Source organism: Chlorocebus sabaeus, chromosome 24, assembly GCF_047675955.1.
Source record: "Chlorocebus sabaeus isolate Y175 chromosome 24, mChlSab1.0.hap1, whole genome shotgun sequence".
In the NCBI taxonomy this organism is placed as follows: Eukaryota; Metazoa; Chordata; class Mammalia; order Primates; family Cercopithecidae; genus Chlorocebus; species Chlorocebus sabaeus.
Window position 1 is genome coordinate 18,196,564 of NC_132927.1, and position 22,896 is coordinate 18,219,459.

At 33.2% G+C, this 22,896-nt stretch overlaps 1 protein-coding gene and 1 pseudogene across 10 annotated transcripts in view; both read left to right on the plus strand.

The window, feature by feature from the left end:
- LOC119619017 (peptidyl-prolyl cis-trans isomerase FKBP1B pseudogene) overlaps positions 1-7,143 on the plus strand; it is a 130,181-nt pseudogene extending 123,038 nt beyond the window's left edge.
- LRFN5 (leucine rich repeat and fibronectin type III domain containing 5) overlaps positions 1-22,896 on the plus strand; it is a 282,933-nt gene that overhangs the window by 124,736 nt on the left and 135,301 nt on the right. For all 10 annotated transcript variants that reach the window (XM_073010951.1, XM_037983925.2, XM_037983928.2 and 7 more), the window contains exon 2: positions 21,241-21,416. The gene's annotated coding sequence lies outside the window, so the exon portion shown is untranslated. The remainder of the gene's footprint in view (positions 1-21,240; positions 21,417-22,896) is intronic.

Here is a 22,896-nt window from a genome sequence, read left to right on the forward strand (position 1 = left end):
GCATTTAAAAACTTTCAAAAATAAAAATAAAGCCCAGGGCATGATAGCCTCACTGCCAGTTCTACTAAACATTTAAAGAACTAATATCAATCCTTCTCAAGATTATCCAGAAAATTGAAACGGAAGAAAAACTTCAAAATTTATGTTACAAGACAAACATTACCCTAACATTAAAGCCATACAAGGACCTTACAAGAAAAGAATACAGCAAGCCAAAATCCCTGATAAATAGAGAGCAAAAATCCTCAACAAAACTAGCCAACCAAATTCAGGAGCACATAAAATATTTATTAACTATGTTCAAATGGGATTCATTCCACAAGAAAAAGGATGACTCAATGCACATAAATCAATAAATGAGTTACACTATATTTACAAAATGAAGAACAAAATCATACGATACAGGAAAAAAAAAATTCTCGATAGATCCAGAAAAAAAGAAAAAAAGAAAAAAAAAAAAAAAACATTTGACTGCATTTAACATCTGGTCATGATAAAAGCTCTCAACAAATAGGTATTGAAATAATGTACCTGAACATAATAAAAGACATATATGACAAGCCCACAATCAATATCATATTAAACAGTGAAAAGTTGAAAGCTTTTCTTCTAAGATTAGGAAATAGAAAAGGATACTCACTGTCATCACTCTATTCATTATAGCATTGGAAGTCCTAGCTAGAATAACTAGATTAGAAAAAAGAAATAAAAGGCCTCCATAAAAGAAAAAAAGAAGTGAAATTGTCAGTGCAAATTGAAATTGGCATCTTGTTTGCCAATGACATGATTTTATTTTAGAAAACCCTAAAGGCTTTATCAAAGACCTATTAAAACTGTTTAGTACATTTAATAAAGTTGTAATTTATGAAAACAAAATTTAAAACTAAAAACAAACCATCCAAAAAGAAATCAAGAAAATAATTCCATTTACAATAGCATCCAAAAATAAAATTTAATATTTAGGAGTACATTTAACTGAGGAGGTGAATGATGACTATGATGAAAACTGTAATACATAGGTGAAAGAAGTTGAAGAACACAGAAGTAAATAAAAAGATAGCTCATGTTCATAGATTGAAAAATTTACCATTTTTAAAACATACATAGTACCCAAAGCAACCTACAGATTCAATGCAATCTTTGTCAGAATTCCAATTTGTTTTTCACAGAAATATAGTAAAAGTCTAATAGAAAAAAATCCCTGAATAGCCGAAGCAATTGAGCAAAAAGAATAAAGTGGGAGGTATCAAATTTCCTGATTTCAAAATAGATTATAAAGCTATTGTAGTCAAACAGCATGGTACTGGCATGCAAGAAGATCTATTGATGAATGGAAAAGAAAAGAAAGCACAGATGCAAAATCCTGACTATTCAAGGTCAATTGATTTTCCACAAATACAATGAAGAAAAGACAATCACTTCAATAAACGGTGTTGACAAAACTGTATATCCACATTCAGAAGCATGAAATTGGATCGTTCTCACACACCGTATGTGAGAATTAATTCAAAATGGACAAAATACCTATATGAAAGAATGAATCAATAAATCTGCTACAAGTAAATGTAGGGTAAAGTCTTCACAATTTGGTCTGGGAAAGGATTTCTGGGATAGAACTTCAAAAGCACAGATTAGAAAAGCAAAAATAGACAGAGGATATTGCATCTAACAGAAAAGCTTTCATGCAGCAAAGACAACAATTTACATAATGGAGAGATAGCCCACAAATTTAGATAAAATATTTTTAAACCAGACATATGGTAAGGGGATAAAATCCAAAAAAAAAAAAAAAACTAATTTAGTAATAGACAAAGAATCTGAACAGACATTTCTCGACAGAAGACATATGAATGACTGACAGATATATGAAAAAAATCTTCAAAGCCTCTAATCATCAGGGAAATGAAAATTGAAACCACAATGCAATATCATCTCACACCTATTAACATGGCTTTTATAAAAATGGTAAGTGTTGGTGAGATAACAAGTGTTGTCAAGAAAGGGACCCTTTGTACACTGTTGGGTCCAATGTAAATTAATATGATCATTTTGCAAAATAGTGTGGAGATTTTCCAAAAACTAAAAGTAGATTCCATATGACCCAGAAATTTTATTTTTGGATATATAGCCAATGAATCTGAAATCAGCATGTGAACGAGATACCTGTACTCTCATGTTTATTTCAGAATTAGTCACAGTAGTCAAGATATAGAAGCAACCTGATTTTATTAAAAGATGAATGAAGGAAATGTGGTGTGTATACACATACACACACACACACACACACACACACACACACACAGAGTAGAATACTATACAGTCTTAAAAATAAGGAAATTTTTTTCATTCACAGCGTGCCTGGAACTGGAGGAATTTATGCTAAGTGAATTCAACCAGTCATAGAAAGACAAATACTTTATGATCTCACTTATATATGATATCTAAAAAACTTGATATCACCCTACTGACTCAGGTCCCCACTTTAACTGCGCTTCTTTCATCTCTGCAGTTGTGACAGGAAGGTAAGTTGGAGCGACTATGTGACTGGGGCAGGAACCAAACTGATTTCGGGGCAACATCAGCAACCCCCAAGGATGAGGCCTGTGGGACCATGATGGGTCAAGAAGGACATTCACCAAGAAGAGCCAGAAGAGTCAAGAAGAGCCAGATGTGTGTGGTGCTCTACATAGGAATGTTCCAAAATGGGAATAAATTTGATTTATCCCAAGACAGAAACAAGTTCAAAACTGGTGAACAGGAAGTCATCAATGGTTTTGAAGAGGACATAGTGCAGATGAGCTTGGGACAGAAGGTGAAGCTGACTTGCATACCTGATGTGCCATATGGAGCCCCAGGTTACTCTAGTGTCATCCCTCCCAGTGCCACCCTATCTTTGACATGGAACTGCTCAACTCAGAGTGAAGGCAGGAAGGAAATCAAGGTGGCTGGAGATGGCTGCTGCTCACCCTGCTAGCCTGCTCTGCCGCTGGGTTAGCTCCTCCTGTTGGGGCTCTTGATCAGTGTGCTAACCTCACTGTCCCATGGCATGATCCATTCTTTCTGCCCAAGTTGCTGTGTATATGTTCATTATTGTTCATGCATATCCTTGCTTGAGGAGATTTTCATTGCATTGAAACATTTCAAGTTCTGCATTTTTTAATAAGGCATATAGTAGCCATTCCTGGTCACAGAAAATAGATTTCTTGCTTGCAAAATCTACACCGCTCTACCTTCACTGAAGCCAGACATGCAAGGTGATCAGATATGAGATATACACGGTGTATGCTAGAGACTTGAGCCACTTACCTTTGCTCTCACTTTCTATCTTATAAATTCTGTTGGCTGCTCACTTAAACAATGTCTGCTCTGGAAATAATATGTAAAATAAAGACACAGTGCTTGACCAAAAAATAAATCAATAAAATAAAATTGAAAATAAAACAGTTGATCTCATAGAATCAAAAGTAGAAAGGTGGTTACCAGAGACTGGGGAAGGATGACGAAAATGAAAACATTGATCAAAGGGGACACAGTTCCAGTTTTATTGAAGGAATAAACTTCAATGTTGTATTCCACTACAGTTAGGAATATATCATGTATTTTAAAATTGTTAAAATAATAGATTTTTAATTTCCTCATGACAAAAAATATAAATAGTTAAGGTGGTGGATATGTTAATTAGTTTAATTGGCTCTCTGTACAATGTATACATAGATCAAAACATCACATTTTACCCCATCAATATATACAATTATTATTTGTGAATTAAACATAAATTAATAAAATATTAAAAGAAATATATTCATTTATACTTTTGGAAAAAATGTACAAAGATATAATTTTGTGACAACAGTTAAAAGTGGTGTGGATGGAACTGTCAATGGAGTAGAGATTTTGTATATTAGTTAAGCTGGAATAAAATCAGTGTCTTGTAATTGGAGGATGTTAAATTCAATCATCTGGTGACTACAAATAAAGTACTAAAGGATATACACAAAAGAAAATGAGAAAGCTACTGGGTGCGGTATCTCATGCCTGTAATCCCAGCACTTTGGGAGATCGAGGTGAGTGAATTGCTTGAGCCCAGGAGTTTGAGACCAACTCAGGCAACATGGCAAAAATCTCATCTCTAGAAAAAATACAAAATTTAGCCAAGCATGGTGGTGGCATGCACCTGTAGTCCTAGCTACTCAGGAGGCTGAGGCAGGAGTATCACTTGAGCCCAGAAGGCTGAAGCTGCAGAGAGCTGGTATCATGCCACTCCACTGCCAGTCTGGGTGACAGAATGAAGTCCTGTCTCAAATAAATGAAAAAATAAATAAGAAGACAGAAATACATTTAACCATTTCAATACAAAACAAAATTAAATAAACACAAAAGAGTACAGTAGTGTAGGAAATGAGGAGCATTATTCTATAATGCATACGGAAAACAAATAGCAACATGACTAAAGTAAGTCCCACATTATCAGTAATCATTTTAAGTGTAAACAGATTAAACACTCCAATTCAAAGACAGAGACTGGTAAAATGCATTAAGAAACACATGCACACCATAATTCAAATAATACGCTGTTCACAAGAGACTCAGTTTGGATCCAGGACACCAATAGGTTGAAAATGAAACTATGTAAAAATGTATTTCATGCAAATATTAACAAAATTAAAGTGGGGGTAGCTATAGTAGTATCAGACAAAATAAATTTTAAATTTATAAAGCTTACAAGAGACAAACAAAGGCATTATTTATTAATAAAAGTTGAGCAAGAGCAATAGAGCAAGAAGATAAAAGTTTTAAACATTTACATATATAGTAATTGACTGTAAAAATATAAGGTAAAAACTTACAGAATTGAAGGGGAATATAGCTCTGCACAATAGTTGGATACTTCAATACTTCACTCTCAGTAGAACAACTAAACAGAAGATGAAAAGATAGAGGATTTAATGAACAAAATAAGACAACTGGGCCTAACAGATATACACAGAACACTCTATCCAACAACGGAATGCACATTCTTCTCAAGTTCACTCAAGACATTTTTCAGGATATAACATATATTAAGCCACAGATTAAGTATCTATACATTTTAAAAGATTGACATCACATAAAACATTTACTGTGATGACAATGGCAGAATAAAGTTAGAAATAACAAAATAAAAACTAAAAATACCACAAATTTGTCAAAATTAAGTAACACATATTTGTGGAAATTGAATAACACAAGTCGGTCAAAAAAATCACAAGGGAAATTAGAAAATGCTTAGCAATGAATGAAAACAAAATCATAATATATCAAAACTTATGGTACTCAGTGAAAGTACTGCTCACTGGAAAACTTTTAGCTATACATGCTTACATTTAAAAATAAGAAAGCTCTTCATTGAACAACTCAACTTTATAATTTCTGGAACTAGAAAAAGAGGACCAAACTAAACCCCAAAAAATAGGAGAGGGAAATAAATAATAAAGATTGGAGCAGAGATCATTGAAATAAATGATAGTAAAATAAGAGAGAACATCATTCAAATTAAAAATTGGTTCTTTGAAAGGCTCAGTAAAATTGATGAATATTGGACTAAGAAAAAAATGAAAGAAGATTCAAAATAAGATTGTTATAATAGTAAATGAAAGTGGGGATATTACTACTAATTCTACAGAAGTAAAAAGGATTACGAGATTATCCTGAAAAATTGTGTATCTACAAACTGAATAACCTACATGAAATAGACAAATTATTAAAAGTACACAACTTACCAAAATTAACCCACAAAGAAATAGAATATCTGAATAGCACTGTAACTAGTAAGGAAATTGAACCAGTAATTAAAATCTTCCCCAAAAAAGAAAAGCCCTGGATCTGATGGCTTCACTAATGAATTCTACTAAATATTTAAAGAACTGACACTAATCTTTCTCAAATGGAAAAGGAACAAACACTCCTTAACTCATTATATGAGACCACCATTACCCTGGTAGCAAAGCCAGACAAAGATAATACAGGAAACAAATATTGCAGGCAGTTATGCCTTATGAACATTGATGTATAAATTCTCAACAAAATACTAGCAAACTGAATTCAGCAGCATATTAAAAGGATTATATACCATTTGACTGTGTGTGGCTTATTCCTAGAATGGAATGATGGCTCAATATATTAAAATCATTCACTGTAATACACCACATAAACAGAATGAAGGAAAAAATACACGATTATTTCAATTAATGCCAAGAAAATATTTGACAAAATTCACTATCTTTTCCTGATACAAAACACTCAAATAATAGAAGGAAACTACCTCTATATTATAAATGTCACATATGACAAAAAATATAGAAGCATCACACTCAGTGGGGCAAGACTAAAATATTTTCTCCTAAAATTATGAACAGGGCAAGAATCCACTTTGCCCCTTTAATTCAACGGAGTGGTAGTTCTTCGCCAGAGCAGTTAGGCAATAAAAACGAATAAAGGAGTGAGATGATATCTCATTGTAGATTTTATTTTCATTTCTCTGATTATCAATGATGTTGAACACCTTTTTCTATACCTCTTTGCCAGTTATATTTCCTCTTTTGAGCAATATCTATTCACCTACTGTGTACTCACAAAAATTTAAAAAAAAAAAAAGCAAAACAAAAAAATTTAGAAAGGCACTCCAAATGTATAAAAGAAAGAAGAAAGGAAAGAAGGAAAAGATATTAGAATTGAAAAGAAAGAAATAAAATTATCTCAGATCTCAGATGATGTGATCTTTTAAGTAGAAAATCCTAAAGAAAATGCACACCTAAAAGCCTGCTAGAACTAATTAACACATTCAGCAAAATAAGCGAATAAAATGTTAACACACAAAGCGCATTTGCAGTCTATACACTAATAATGAACAGGCTGAAAAGAAAATTAAGAAAATGATTCCATTTACAATACCATCAGAAAGAATAAAAGAGTTATGAATAAACTTAACAAAGGAGGCAAAAGCCTTACAGAGTCAAAACTACAAAACATTTCTGAAATAAATGAAAGAAGACATAGATTAGAAAGAATCCCTGTGTTCAAAATGGGAAGAGTTAATACTGTTAAAGCATCAGTACTACCCAAAGGGATCCACAAATTTCCAATCACTATATTCGGATTACTTTTGCTGAATAAATTTTTTAAAATTCTAGAACACAGAATTTCAAGGAATCTGGAATTTTATATATATATATATATAATATAAATATATATTTTAAATAAATATATTTATTTAAAATATATGTTTATAGCTGTGGGGCTAATACTTCCTGATTGTAAAACTTACTACAAAGCTACGGTAATCAAAGGATTTTGGTACTGGCATAAAGACAAACATATATACCTGTGAAATGGAATACAGCATTTAGAAACAAACCCTTGCATGTATGGACCAATTATTTTTGACAAGGTTGTCAACACCATTCAGGTGGGGAAAAGACAGTCTTTTTAACAAGTGGTGCTGGAAAAACATGCCAAATAATTAAATTGGACCTTTACATAACACTATATAAAAAAAATTAAACTGGATAAAAGACCTAAATATAACACTGACAAGTATAAACTTAAAACAACACACAAGGCAAACACTTTAAAATATCAGATTTAGTAATGGTTTATTGGATATGACTGCAGAGGCATAGCCAACAAAGAGAAAAATAGACAAATTGGAATCATGAACATTTTGTAAAGTGCATAAAAGATATTGTCAATAGAATAAAAAGGCAACCCACAGAAAAATAGAATAAAAAGGCAACCCACAGAATGGGAAAAAGTATTTGGAAATTATATATATGATAAGTTATTAATATCGTGAATTTATAGATAACTCCTAAAACTCAACAAGAAATAAGCCAATTCAAAAATAGATGAAGGCCTTCAACAGGCATTCTCCAGAAAAGATATACAAATGGCCAACAAACATATAATAAAATGCCTAGCATCAGCAGTTTTAGGAAAATGCAAATCAAAACTGCCATGTAATACTACTTCATAATCATTAGAATGACAACTCTCAAAAGAATATAAACATAGAAAATAATAAGACTTGGAGAAGATATGAAGGAATTTAAACCTTTGTACGCTCTTGATATGTTGGTGGGAATATAAGGTGTAAATGGTTCATTTTCCTGGGAAAAGAATAAGATAGTTCCTCAAAATATTAAAATAGAATTATTTTGATTCAATAATTCCACTTTGGGTATAGAGGTGTAAAGAATAGAAAGTGAGATATCAAGAAATGTATTTGTATATCCATGTTTAAAATTATATTAGTCACAAAGCTAAAAGTGGGAAGCAATTCACCTGTCCATTAGCAGACAAATGGCTGAGGTAATGGTATATACATACAATGGAATATCACTCAGCCTCATAAAGGAAAAAACAACCTACATATGATAGAGCATGGGTAAATCTTGAGGAGATTATGCTAAATAAAATACGACAATTACAAAAGAATATTATATGATTCCACTTATAGAAGGAACTTAGAGTAGTCCCAAACATAGCAACTGACAGTGAAATGGTGATTGCAAGGGACTTCAGGTAGGGGATAATGGAGAGTTATTTTTTAATAGTTTTGCAAGATGAAAAAAGTTCTGGAGAAAAGTGGCAATGATGGTTGTGCAACAGTATAAATGTACACAACACTACTAAATTGTGCACAAAAACTATTAAGATAGTAAATTTGTTGTGTATTTTTACCCCAATATTAAAAACTCAGAAAAAAAAATATGGTTCCGTATGCGTGCAGCTTAGAGTGTGAGGAATGGTGAAAATCAGATGCTTATGGGCTTTTAATGGTACACTAGAATTTCATATGTGACACGTAATTTCATTTGCATTTAAGGATCATCATTACAGTGTTGGCAAAATAAAACTATGGATGACTTACTCTATTTTCTGCTGCTATAACAGACTGGGTATTATACACACACACACGCGCGCGCACACACACACACACACACACATATATATAGACAGAAGTTTATTTATCTTGTAGTTCTGGAGGCATGGAATTCTATAGCATGGCACCAGCACCTGGCAAGGATCACTCCATCACAGAAGGGCTGAAGGTAAAAGTGAGGACACCAGACAGAGAATAATTGGCAAGCTCATATTTTTTTTTATAATGAACTCACTGTTATGATAACTTGCCCACTCCCACGATAATGTCATTTAACCATTTACTAGGACAGAGCCTTCATTACCTAATCACCTGTTAAAGCCCTCATCTCTTATTACTGTTGCAATGACAATTAAGTTTCCAACACATGAGCATTGAGAGACATATGCAAACAGTAACAATCCAGAATATGTTGTATTGTCTTATAAAACTGTATTGTCTCATAAGACTGAATCCATTTATAACTCTATTGTATGAATGCATATGAGAGACAGTGAAATGTTGACTTATAATAAAGCAAGAACTGAGTGCAAATAGAACCAAAGGATGTAATAGACATTGAATTAACAAACATTCATTGATTTAATGACAGATTCCATAAAAACGTGGTACATATATGCTACGAAATATTATAGAGCTATAATATTCCATAGTGTATATAGAGAGGATGTCTTTTGTGGGAACGTGGAAGGAGCTGGAGGCTATTATCCTTAGCAAACTAACACAGGAACAGAAAAACAAATACTGCGTGTTCTCACTTACAAGTGAGAGCAAAATGATATGACCTTATGAACACAAAGAAGGAAACAATAGACACTGGGGTCTACTTGAGTGGGAGGAGGGAAAGAAGAAGAAAAGATCACTATTGGATATTGGGCTTAATACCTGGGTGATGAAATAATATGTATCACAAACTCCCATGACACGTGTTTACCTATGTAACAATCCTTCATATGTACCTCCAAACCTAAAATAAAAGTTAAAATAAGTTAAAACAAGTTCACTAATTAGATGAGAAAATTTTCATCCTAATGTTGCAAGTTCATTATCACTAAATCAATGCCAGAATTAAGAATTGGGTTACTGATGTTAGAAAACTAGCACATATTTAAATGAAATATCAAAAATGGTAACTTTTAGCTAACATCAATAGGGATACATGCACATTTTGAAACTGTCTTTCTAACTTTTTTTCTATATTAAAACATATTTTCTGTTTGACTTATTCATTTTTATATGATGAGATAAGTTTAAACATATATTGCCCTTAGCTCAAAAATAAACTAGAAAAATGTGTGTAAGTGATTTTACAATTTGGTCTCTATAAATTACATTTCCATTTTATTTCTTAGTGTTTACATCCTGTATAATGTTATCAGTTTTCTTCTTTATTCACATCATGTCTTAGTTGAAATTTCTTGGGACTAAGTTTTCATATATATATATTTATGTATTATATGTATATAAATATATTATATATAAAATATTATATATAATTATATATTATATATATATAAAAAATAATGGAAGGAGATTCTATAGTTTGTTGTTTTACCTGTCAGCAAATATTGGCATAGATCTGTGCAAGAGATATCATCTTTGAGCCTTGAAAATGAGAGCAAACGATAACTGTGATACCTGCTTTGAAATATTATTTCGAAGGTCACATAAAATTATGTAAACAAGCTTTGAAAATGATAAAATACATATATGAAATATTAAAATTTGCTTTCATTTTATTGTCATCTCAGTTACCACTTATGCAAAATTATTTGGCTAATGCATGTGTATTATTCCATTTTCAAACTCAAGAGATCCGGCTACTGCACTCCAGCCTGGGCGATAGAGCGAGACTCCTTCTCAAAAAAAAAAAAAAAAAGATGCTACCTAAGACTGGGTAATTTTTAGACAAAGGAAGTTTATTTGACACAGTTTTGCATTGCTGGGGAGGCCTCAGAAAACTTACAGTCCTGGAGTAAGGCAAAGGTGAAGCCGGCACCTTCTTCACAAGGTGGCAGGAGAGAGCACACAGGGGAAACTGTCAATTTTTATTATTATTATTATTATTATTATTATTATTATACTTTAAGTTCTAGAGTATATGTGCACAACGTGCAGGTTTGATACATAGGTGTACATGTACCAAGTTGGTTTGCTGCACCCATCAACCCGTCATCTACATTACATATTTCTCCTAATGCTATCCCTCTCTCAGCCCCCAACCCGCCGACAGGCCCTGGTGTGTGATGTTCCCCGCCCTGTGTCCATGTGTTCTCATTGTTCAACTCCCACTTATGAGTGAGAACATGCTACTTTTAAAACCATCAGATCTTGTGAGAGCCCCCTCACTATCTTGAGAAGAGTATAGGGGAAACTGTCCCAATGATCAGTCACCTCCCACTAGGGCCCTCCCTCAACACAGTTACAATTCAAGATGAGATTTGGGTGGGGACACGGAGTCAAACCATTTCAGCATATAATCACTCTAAAGAAGAAAATCAAATTATGCTCTTGTTAATAAAGTTCAGTGTTAATAGCATTTATGTTAAAATTCAAATGTACATAGTTTTAGAGCTAAAAATGGAGTTATAGTTCCTGTGGTCAAGCATCAAAATCACACATTAGAACATACTGAAAAAAAAAACTGAAATTATAATCTTTCCACATATGTATATTTTTCTTTCCTCCAATGCGCATATGTATTGGCTTAAGAATGGACTTCTAGATATGTTCAAGGAGATGAGATAAATATTCACACTTATATTTAGTTTTAAATGTTTATCACATTATAAAGTCATTGGTGATACATACAATGTATCTGTTTATCTCATCTCTTTGGAAGTCTCTCCAAGCAGATGCACACTCTGAGGATGAAGAGAAGTCAGTTTGACTTTGAGCATAGGGTTAACTTAACACTAAGTATCTTACTAAAGGCAGTCTCACAGGACATTAGCATTAGGCAGAATCCTCAGGGCCAATCTCCTACAAACTTAAGTCCTACACAAGAATGTCATTTTTGGCACCCATATAGAGTGAGCCTATCAGAAATCAATTCACTCACTTTCTCCATGGTGGCTCATACTAATATGGACTATCCTAGTACTAAATTATTAATGTAAAAGTAAAGCCCCCATGCAACTGTTATCCTTCTTTCCAAATTATGCTTTGAAATGGCATTTGAAGGTATCTTCTCCTTATCATATCTCTTTCTCAAGCTAAAATGTCTAAGGTTTTTCCAACCATTTTTTAATTGCAGTGCTTGCCAGATTTCCTTAAGTTTTTGTCTCCAGGCATGTTTCACCAGAATTCATAATGAGATACATTGTTTTCCAGATATAGCTTGATAAGTATGACATATTTCAATATGATTATTAAACTTGTTCTTCTGGATATGTCTTTTCTATTAATGAATGCTGAGATTGCAGTCCTGAAACTATTGACCATTAAGGATCATAGAGACAATTAATCCCTTATGTATATTTCATATAAACTACTTTCAAAGAAGTAACCCTCACCTATACTTTAATAGTTAAGTTTCTAAATCTAAGCCTCTTTACTTTGGCTTTACTATATTTCATTTTGACAGTCTCAGCCCATTCATTAAACCTATGGAGACATTTTTAAATTCCAGTTTTGTTTCAGTCACAGATTCACAGATTTAACAAGTATCATTTCTTATGTCCTTTCTTAAGTCAGTGTTAAAATGCTGAACAAGAAAATACCAAGGACAGCAGGGTTATAGTCTAATAAAATAACATATCTGAAAATGCTTTGCAAACATTATTTTGTATTCATCTTTAGTTTTTCATTTTTCCTTCTGTCTTTTATACATGACGGTTTATAATCTGACCTTATGGAAAATTTGTCCTGTACAGCCTTCATAGTTTAGCTTTCTTTCCAATGACCTCTCTATCAAAATAATTTCTAATTGCATCATTTAATTTTCAATTTTAATGCATTCTCTTCTTTTTGAGTTATCTTTTCTTTTGGAAACTTTCTCCTCAAGAGGTGACTTCTTGGAATATTTTTTGATTTTTCTTCATTTGCAGTTAAAAATGTAATTTGTTGTATGTAGGCAAAGGTGCTAGATGCTTCAGGGCATACAATTATTCATATTATATTCCTGGACCTCAAACAGCTTATAGGCCAATAAGAAATCTAAGACATGTGGTACGTCGCATGATGGACCATTAGGGTGGTTCATTTTAAAGTGTAATACCTCTCACATTTAAACTGTTAGTTTTTCCCTGTCCTTGTAATGTGTTTTTAAGTCCTCCTGCCAAAAAAGGTACTTCTCACGCTTCTAGATTACTTCTCACACCCATATTGCTTTTCAGAATATTTGCAGTTCTTGGAAACTCCCGTACTCCGTGTGGTCCTTAGTTTTTCTGAGTTTATTCCAAAATCTCTTTTAACCAACTATGAATCTAATTTTCAATTGCTCCATAGTTTCCCAGGACTTACAGTCTCATGTTCAACCCACTGACTTTAATATATATGTTCCAATATTTTTACAGTGACCATTATAAAGTATATTTTGTCTCTCTGTCTCTCTTTACACACACACCCACATACGCACACATACACGTATAGATACAGAGCACCAGAAATCAGCATTTTATTTTTATTTTTACCTAATAAAGGGAAACACAATTAGGCAAGCACAGGTAGCGACTCTGATTAACACCAGTCCAGGAGTGCACTTAGTAGCTGGTTATTTTACCATCTTACATGCCTGGTAAAAAATGTAATCTCTGTGCTTTACCATAAGGCCATTTATGTGGTCTGGTACCCAAAGCAAACAGTAATTCAGTACTTTCCATTGACTGATGGATTTATATTTTTTCTAGTTTTCTGTGAGACACACTGTATTTCAAATGTGGTTTAATAAGGACAAATAATTCACTGTGACAATTAAACATGTTTTACTAGATGTTCCTTTTCTAATAAGGAACATCTAGTGCTAAGATTGCAGTCCTGAAACTGTTCACACTTAAGGCTCGCCCTAAGGCAGATGATGCACTGTTATGTAGATTTTCATGCAGTCATGGCAATAACACAGAGGGATTCCCACATATCTTATACCTGGTTTCTTCCAATGGTTACATCTTGCATAACTGTAAGTACAATATCACAATCAAGAAACTGTCATTCATACAACCCACTGACCTTATCAGATTTTTATCAATTTTACATATACTTGTATTTGCTTCCATTTAGTTTTCTAAATTTTATCACATATGTAGGTATACATGAACACAGTCAAAATATGGAAAAGTTCAATTAGCATGATACATTCTGCTACATGTGTGTAGCCACAAATAATTCTCTCCCTCATCCCTAAATAAATAAATAAACATTTATTTATTAATTTTTAGATACAGGGTCTTACTATGTTGCATAGGCTGAGCTTGTTCTACTGGGTTCAAGCTGTCTTCCCACCTCAGCTTTCCAAAGCAGCTGCAATTACAGGCATGTGTCACTGTGCCTTGCTTCTGTTATGTCTAATTTTAAAAGAATAACGTACTCATGTATTACTTGTATTATGAATATTAATAAACAAATGGAGCGTGCACTTTCTCATTTGCACATGAAAAAACTGATCTGGCTTCTACAAATTTACACATGAATCAGAACACTAAAGAGAGGACATAATGTAGTATAAATGTTTTGAAATTCTGCTGAATTGGGTTTTTAAAATTTTTGTGTGTTTATAAAATGTGCAGTATTATGGTTTCTTTATGAAATAATTTCTGATTTAACATGCAAAGGAGGAGGTCTTGGAGGAAGGAAGGAATAAACGAAGGATGAGAGAGGGAGGGAGGGAAGAAGGAAAGAAGAGAATCAGGGAAGGATAGAGAGAAGAAAGAAGAAACAGGGAGGGAAGGGACACAGAGGAGGGGAGAGAAAGAGGGAAGGTGAAAACTGGTAGATACAAAGGATCTAAATAAGGGGATTATATTATAGAACAAAATGGTTAGGGATCAGATGGAGATAAAACATCCAGGAATACACTAACACAGAGATTTGCTGTTATCCAATAATCAGCTCAAATGATGTTATCAGTAAGCCCCAATGTCCGTTTGGACTCATAAAGACTTGCCACCTCATCCTGATGTGAACCTATATTTGGCCCCTCATGGAAGGAGTGGAAAGAGGTCAAAAAACAGGTCAAAGTTGAAATAGATAAAATACTGATGTACATAAACCTTTTTTTTCAGGTTGCGGTACGTGGGTACATGTGTATACACAGGTGTGTGCATGTATGTAATATATCAAATAACATTCACAGTGACACTGTGATGTACGTAGTATAACCATTTAAATACTAATGGACAAAAGGTTTAAGTATAAGTTGTTAAGAGTTACTGAAGGGAAAAAGAGAGAGGGCGGGAGACAGGAGAAAGAGAGGAAGGAAAGAAACGAGGGGGGGAGGGAAGAAATGGGGGATACAGGAAAAAGGAAAGGGAGTAAGGGAATAAAGAAGGAAATATCGTATGTGGATAAACAAATGATAATTATTCTGTTGATAGACACAAATTGATATTGTTTTAATTGGAAAAGATCATTAGCAAAGAGCTAAACTGATATACATATTAGTTTGACCATACTGTCTGTCTACTGACTTTTACCAAGCCATTAAGAACAATAAGAATGTGGTGTTTTGTTTTTCCATATGGTCCAAAGAACAGAGTAGGCCTGACATTTACATTGTCAGAGCAGACCATGAGCTAGCAAATGAAATCAAAGGACCACTCTCTCATTTCACCAAGGGATGAAGATGTGCCAAAGTTGTGTTCAGGGAAAAAGAAAGTTTATAGCCCTTCGAGTTTCTGATAAATGTCAAGAAAAATTTTAGCAGAGTAATATTAAATTGTGAAATCATTATTTGAAGTATTTTTGTTATTACTTTGGATTGTTTTGATTCTATCATTTGACAACATATTGTTGTTCAAGTAAAAGTATTTTGATAGCTCTGGGGTCTTCACCTGGGCCTGGTTTTACATTTCTTTTGTTTATTTTGCATGGAAATTTTACAACCACTATCTAATAAACAGAAATTTTGTAATTAAATTAAAATTGTAATAATATGTTTTGGTTTTCACTGAATCAGTTATTAATTTAGCATCTCTGTTTTTGTATGTGGTGAGAATCTCATATTTTAAACTATTACTATGAAACATAGTGAATGAGTCATTTCTTTAAAAACAATGAAAAGCAAGCACAACCTCTACCCACCTTCTGTCTTCACACCCTGAAAAAAAAAAAAAAAAAACCTTCACCTAAGTTGTAGCTTACTGAAATACTGAAATACAGTATCCCTTAATATTATTTTCTGTTAGTTGTTAACAAGATATTACAAATGCAGTAATAAAATTTTTAAGTCAGCAAGATTTATGTTTTATTTAACTGCTGAACTCTTACTATTAGAGGAAAGGAATGATTAGTTGTTTTCATTTACAATGTGACATTTACATTAAGCAATAAATGCTCTAGTAGTGTATTAATTTATTTGTCATATGATCCTGGACGTGTGCAATAATTTGTAAAAGTTTTCCTATAGCCAAGGATATGGTGCTACATTTTTTCCAATAACAAATGCATTTTCATATTCAATCGTTGCCTCTAATTTAATTTTTAAAGTAGGTTTAGCAATATTAATGGTGAGGCAAGCATGTTTTAATAATAGTGTTTATATGAATTTCTGAATAATTATGCTTTAACAAACTTATTAATATGAAGTAATTTTCAATTTTTTGCTTGTGTCCCAAATTATTTTTCAAGTCATTCGTTTTAATAAAATAGCAATCCCTATCTTATAACCTCAGTTTTGGAGTAGTCCCGTAAAAATAATGGCTATTTTGTGTCAATATATTATTACATAATTGTAAATAAGTAATTGAATGAACTGCAATGACATCATATGATTTAATTATTTATATATTTTAAAACAGCTGGTTTTTGCATCATGTAGGCCAAAACATTTGGCTGTTTATTTTTTAACCTTTTTTTAACACAAAGTGAATGTAACTAAAGACAAATGTAGAACAACTCATTCCTTGTTTATTTTGTACTATTAGGAATTCTAGGAAGAAGTGATTGGAAATGATACCATTTGATGGATTCATAATTTTTCAAACATTATGAATATTTAAAATGAAGGGAATATGTGAGATGATATTCTGGTGTCTTCAGATATTTCAAGAGTTTTCAATGGGTCAAAACTTAGGGCAGGTTTAGGAAGATTTTCTATGGGTAACAAAATTGTTGCAATGCCTATAATGTATGACGTATTATGATTAGTACTTTCACATACATTGTATCTTCAAATAACTACAACTTTTTGTAACTGTTTTCATTTTGAAAGAGAAAAATGGGTAATGTGGTCATAGTTGTGATTTCAGCCTTGGTCTAGAAGACTTTAGAGTCCTATCTTTGTTGATTTTAAGGCTCTTACCAATGTATATGTTCAGGCAATTGATAACACTTAGTAAAGATATCCTAGAGGATAAGAAAGTATCATTGGGGCCGGGCGCGGTGGCTCAAGCCTGTAATCCCAGCACTTTGGGAGGCCGAGACGGGCGGATCACGAGGTCAGGAGATCGAGACCATCCTGGCTAACACGGTGAAACCCCGTCTCTACTAAAAAAGTACAAAAAACTAGCCGGGCGAGGTGGCGGGCGCCTGTAGTCCCAGCTACTCCGGAGGCTGAGGCAGGAGAATGGCGTAAACCCGGGAGGAGGAGCTTGCGGTGAGCAGAGATCCGGCCACTGCACTCCAGCCTGGGTGACAGAGCCAGACTCCGTCTCAAAAAAAAAAAAAAAAAAAAAAAAGAAAGTATCATTGGGTGCTGGAGGAGGTAATGATTTTAAACACATATTTTCTAATAACTTCTAGAACTTTACCCATGTTTGCTAAGTTCTTTCTGAGTTTAGTGTTGGCACCTTATGTGGTTTGGCTTTGTCCTCACCCAAATCTCATTTTGAATTGTAGCTTCAGTAATGCCCATGGGAGTTGGGCATTCCGTTCCATGGGAGAGACACGGAGGGAAGGAATTGAATCATGGGGGCAGGTCGTTCCCAGGCTGTTCTGGTGATAGCAAATGAGTCTCATAAGATCTAATGATTTTATAAAGGGGAGTTCCCCTACACATGCCCTCTTGCCTGCCGCCATGTAAGACGTCCCTTTGCTCTTCCTTCATCCTCTGACATGATTGTGAGGCCTCCCCAGCCATGTGGAACTGAGTCCATTAAATGCTTTTCCTTTATAAATTACCCAGTGTCAGTTATGTCTTTATTAGCAGCATGAGAACAGACTAATACATCATCCACAATAATTGTTAGAGGGAGAACTATGTTTCTTGGAAATACATGTACATAAACAATAACAGTTGCTGAATTTTCTAAGACTATGCAAAGATAGTAACAACCTGGAATTAAGAAATTGACCTTAATTTTTTATAGGATGTTCCATTTCAACATAATATTAAGAAAAAAAATCTTTGTATGATAACACTAGAAAATGTAGTATTAGAATCTCAAATCTGAACTTTCTCACTTTAGTCTTTGCATTGACCAAAATGTATGGGCTAAAAAAAAAACACCTTACTTTAATATAGAACCCTTCTTGATTTTCTGAAAATTTCACTTACATTATGAGATATAAGACATCTCATAGAGTGAGATAGCCCTAGGTGAGAGTCCTCACTTTGCTATTTATCTGTATGACATTGCCCAAGGTTACTTGATCTTTCTCTGTCCTTGCATTTTTGTAGCACTAAAATAGAAATATGTATTTACCTCATTCGATTCTTAAGATAATTTTTTTAACATATGTTTTATGGTAGCTGGAACATAGTAAGTCTTAATAAAGGTATTATTACAAAAAAAGGAAATGCTGTTCTCATTAGTTATGTGACTATATAGACAATAAATTTTCTCTGGGAAATTAGAATTTAGGTAGGAATTTCAGCTGTTACTGTGCTTTTTATGCTAAAATGAAGACAGAAACGTACTGTTGGTCAACAGTATGTTTTAGGGGGAGTTAGGATGATATTATGAGGCCTTTATATTTTGCTACCATAATGAAATAATATAAAATGTAATTACAGAATTCAGATTTTTTTTTATACTGCACCTTTACTACAAAGAAAGAAATATGATCAGAGCTACAGGGACAATGACGTGTTTTAACTAAAACAATTTATTTAGCAATATATTGTGCCTGTATTTACTAACATGTGTGCAGAATACATACATATGAATACATACATATGAATATATGTGCAGAATACATATGTATTCTGCACATATATTCATATAAGTGCACATATATTCATATAAGTGTAATTTTTGTAACAACAAAATCCCAGAAAGGTGTACTTTTTCAGTTAAGATACTTTAAGAACAGATTATGCTTATGGTAGATGTGCACTGCTAGAATGAGTGGATTCATGCTAGAAGACAGAAATGAAATGTTCTTCAAGATGTTAAAGACACAGGGCACAGGCCGGGCGCGGTGGCTCACGCGGGTAATCCCAGCACTTTGGGAGGTCGAGACGGGCGGATCACTAGGTCAGGAGATTGAGACCATCCTGGCTAACACGGTGAAACCCCGTCTCTACTAAAAATACAAAAAAATGAGCCGGGCGTGCTGGCGGGTACCTGTAGTCCCAGCTACTCCGGAGGCTGGGGCAGGAGAATTCCATGAACCTGGGAGGCGGAGCTTGCAGTGAGCCAATATCGCCCCACTACACTCCAACCTGGGCTACAGAGCGAGACTCCGTCTCAGAAAAAAAAGAAAAAAAAAAAAAAAAAAAAAAAAAAAACAAGGGGGAAAAAAAAAAAAAACGGGCACAACAGAGCAAAGTATTCTGATATATGTACAAAAATTTACATACGCATACACATACATACACACACAAACTATTTCTGAAAGAATGTTCTAAAATGTGAAATTGTTTCTGCAAGGAGGATATCTTACTTTGGAGGGAGATGTACTACTGGATTTCTGATATTTTTATCATGCATATATGAACGTGAAAATTAGCTTAAAATATATTCATGGAAGGAAATAAATGAAAAGACAAACAATTGCTGTACGAACATGGTTGTCAAATGATTGATTTATATTCATATGTGTGTATGTGGTATGTCCCAGTTATTCTAAAATGCTGTAGTAAACATAAATTTCAAAAAGATACAGCATTGATTGACAGATTCAGATAAATAATTGAAATATATAGGCTATAATTTACTTTTATTTAATTGTACAATTAATCTGTGCATTGATTTTAGTATTTCGGACCATTTCAGTATTAAATTAAGCAATAGCTTAATTTTCCTTTTTAAATAAATTTCTAATTATTATCTTAAGACAATATCATCACTTCTTTAAATTTTGACTCTATAAGATCATTCATATATCTTTACAAGTGAAAGCAGCAGAAATAATTAGCTAAACTCAAGTTGCTGTTTCATCTTAGATCTGTTTTATATTATTATGCTTAGGAATTTCATTATTTCTGCCTTTCTCTTCCTCAGACAAAATAAGTCATAGTTAAAGTAAAATTACAATGCTTTTATTAATTTCAAGAACATTTTAAAAACTCAGCCTATTTCTGCATTAAAAATATCGGTGGTTGAATATCAATTGGTACTATTACATAGATCTTAAAAGAAAGAAAGTTAAACATCATGTCTCATAGAGCCAAGTTAACTATTCTTTAGAGGGACATGAAAACCTCAAAAAGAGGTAGAAATCAGTAATCTGCTGACATAAAGTTAAAATGTAAATGGCATGCCTATGTATTTCTTTCATAGACATATAGGTTGCAATAGACAGATTTTCTCTATTGGAAAAAATATGGGAAAAACAACATAAGACTATTAGCCTAATCAGGGTAGGGGTTTTTCAGGTTCATTCACCGCCATATCCTAGGTGTCATATGCCTCGTAAATAGTAGGTGATGCTTAAATATATGTTAACTTATGCAGTGTTTTAACATTAGACTGCTAGTTGAATTCATTTAAATATGATGAAATTGAACTATGCAGCTTAAGATTATTTAAATTATCCCCAGTTTTGATAAGAAAACTTATTTCAGAAAGGAAAGGAGATTGCTAATATATTTACTGAAATCACAGTATGTTGCACATTCCATTGGAAAGCTTTATTATGCAAATATATTTAAATCATATTGCATGATAGTCCTGCTGTAGTTTGAGATTGATCACCCAGTTAACAGCCACTATGTTTTTCAAGGATACTTTATAAGCATTTTTTGATACACTCTTTTTTTGTGCTTGCCTCCTTTGAAGAAACCCTGTAACCATTCAGCCAGGTGTTGAGAAGATATGTAGCAGCCCAGCACTCATCGTTTGACACCATCCTCTGAAATCAGCTTTGGAGATGCTTTCACTCTGTCCGTCTTCTGCAGCAGCCAGGCAGAGTGCTGACTCCTTCACAGTCGTGAGGAACTCTTCAGGCTCCAGAAGTAAGTTAATTGCATTCAGTTCAATCATTGTCAGTGGGTTTAAAACACTTAAGGGAGGAAAACTAAAAATCTTGCTAACTTACAGACAAATTAAACCTCGTATTATTCATCACTGATTATCTTGTTTTTTTTTTTTTTTTTTTTGAGTCATATTTTTCTGGAGATGCAATGTCTTCCACTTTTTGTGTTGAAAACCTATATCCTTGTGGAATTTTCTGATTTTTTTTTTTCAGGATTTGTGTTTCACATGCATTATCATAATTTATACTTACAACTCTATAAGGCCTGGACAAGGAATATATTAAAATAACAATGTTTGCATATGAATAAAAAGATTCAAAATGACCAAATATTTTATCAAATTTGCTTGGCTCATAAACTATGAAAGTGGAATACAATTTCTGGTTTTCTAAATTTTAAAAAGTAAGTGCTGTTTCCATGGCTTTGATGTCCAGTGCTGTATGAAGGGCAATGTACTGGTGCTAGAAAGAGCAGTTTTCCTGATTGGTTGGTTTATTGAATGATACGTTATCTGGGTCATTCAAGGAGAGTTTATGCCAACCTTTAAATGTACATACTAGAAAAACAGAAGAAAATGAAAATCATATATAGGAAAATGAATTGAAATCAGGGGACATGAAGAATCTGTAAAATACATAACACAACGTACTGCATACCACCACAAAACAAATTCCCAGTCATAAATTTATGTATGGACTTTCTAACTTCTAGGCAAATCAGGTAAATGTATTAGTTAAAAGATTATTTATGACCATAGCATTTGAAAATAAAGACAATGTCTCAGGAAAAGTTCAGATTTTCCTGGTTCATACTTATGAGCCTATTGTTTTGCCATGTTTCTAGTTTAACTTTACGTTTGAGGCAACTTTACGTTCATACTTTACGTTCATACTTATGAGCCTATTGTTTTGCCATGTTTCTAGTTTAACTTTACGTTTTTTTTCTTCTCCTAAATACTTGATGTAGACATTTCTTGTTGCTCTTGGCGATATATTTACATTGCAAAGTCACTCCACAGAAAATTAATTGTAGGTGCACTTTTATATAGAGCAAAAGTTTGATATAGCTGAAACTGTCAGTGATTGGATGCTTGGCAATTAAAATTTTCTTGAAGTGAACAGGTAAGAGATACTTAATGAACCCATTTTTATTTTGCAACATATTACATGTCAATATGCAACATAAATGCATATGTTATTAGAAGAACAGAAAAACTGTAGTTAAGAATTTATATGTGAATCCTGATGTATCTGATTATATAACATTTAAAATAGGCAGCCAGTTTGTTGTTGCCAGTATGCTCAAGGTGGTGTAGAAGGACTACTTTTAAGACATACAAAAATAATATATCTAGATTATATTGAGGTTAATTGATTATAACTGTGATGGGAATGTAAAATGATGAGTCTGAGTATGCAGATTCATTCCAAACATGATTTTCGTGTAGGTTTCTTCTTCC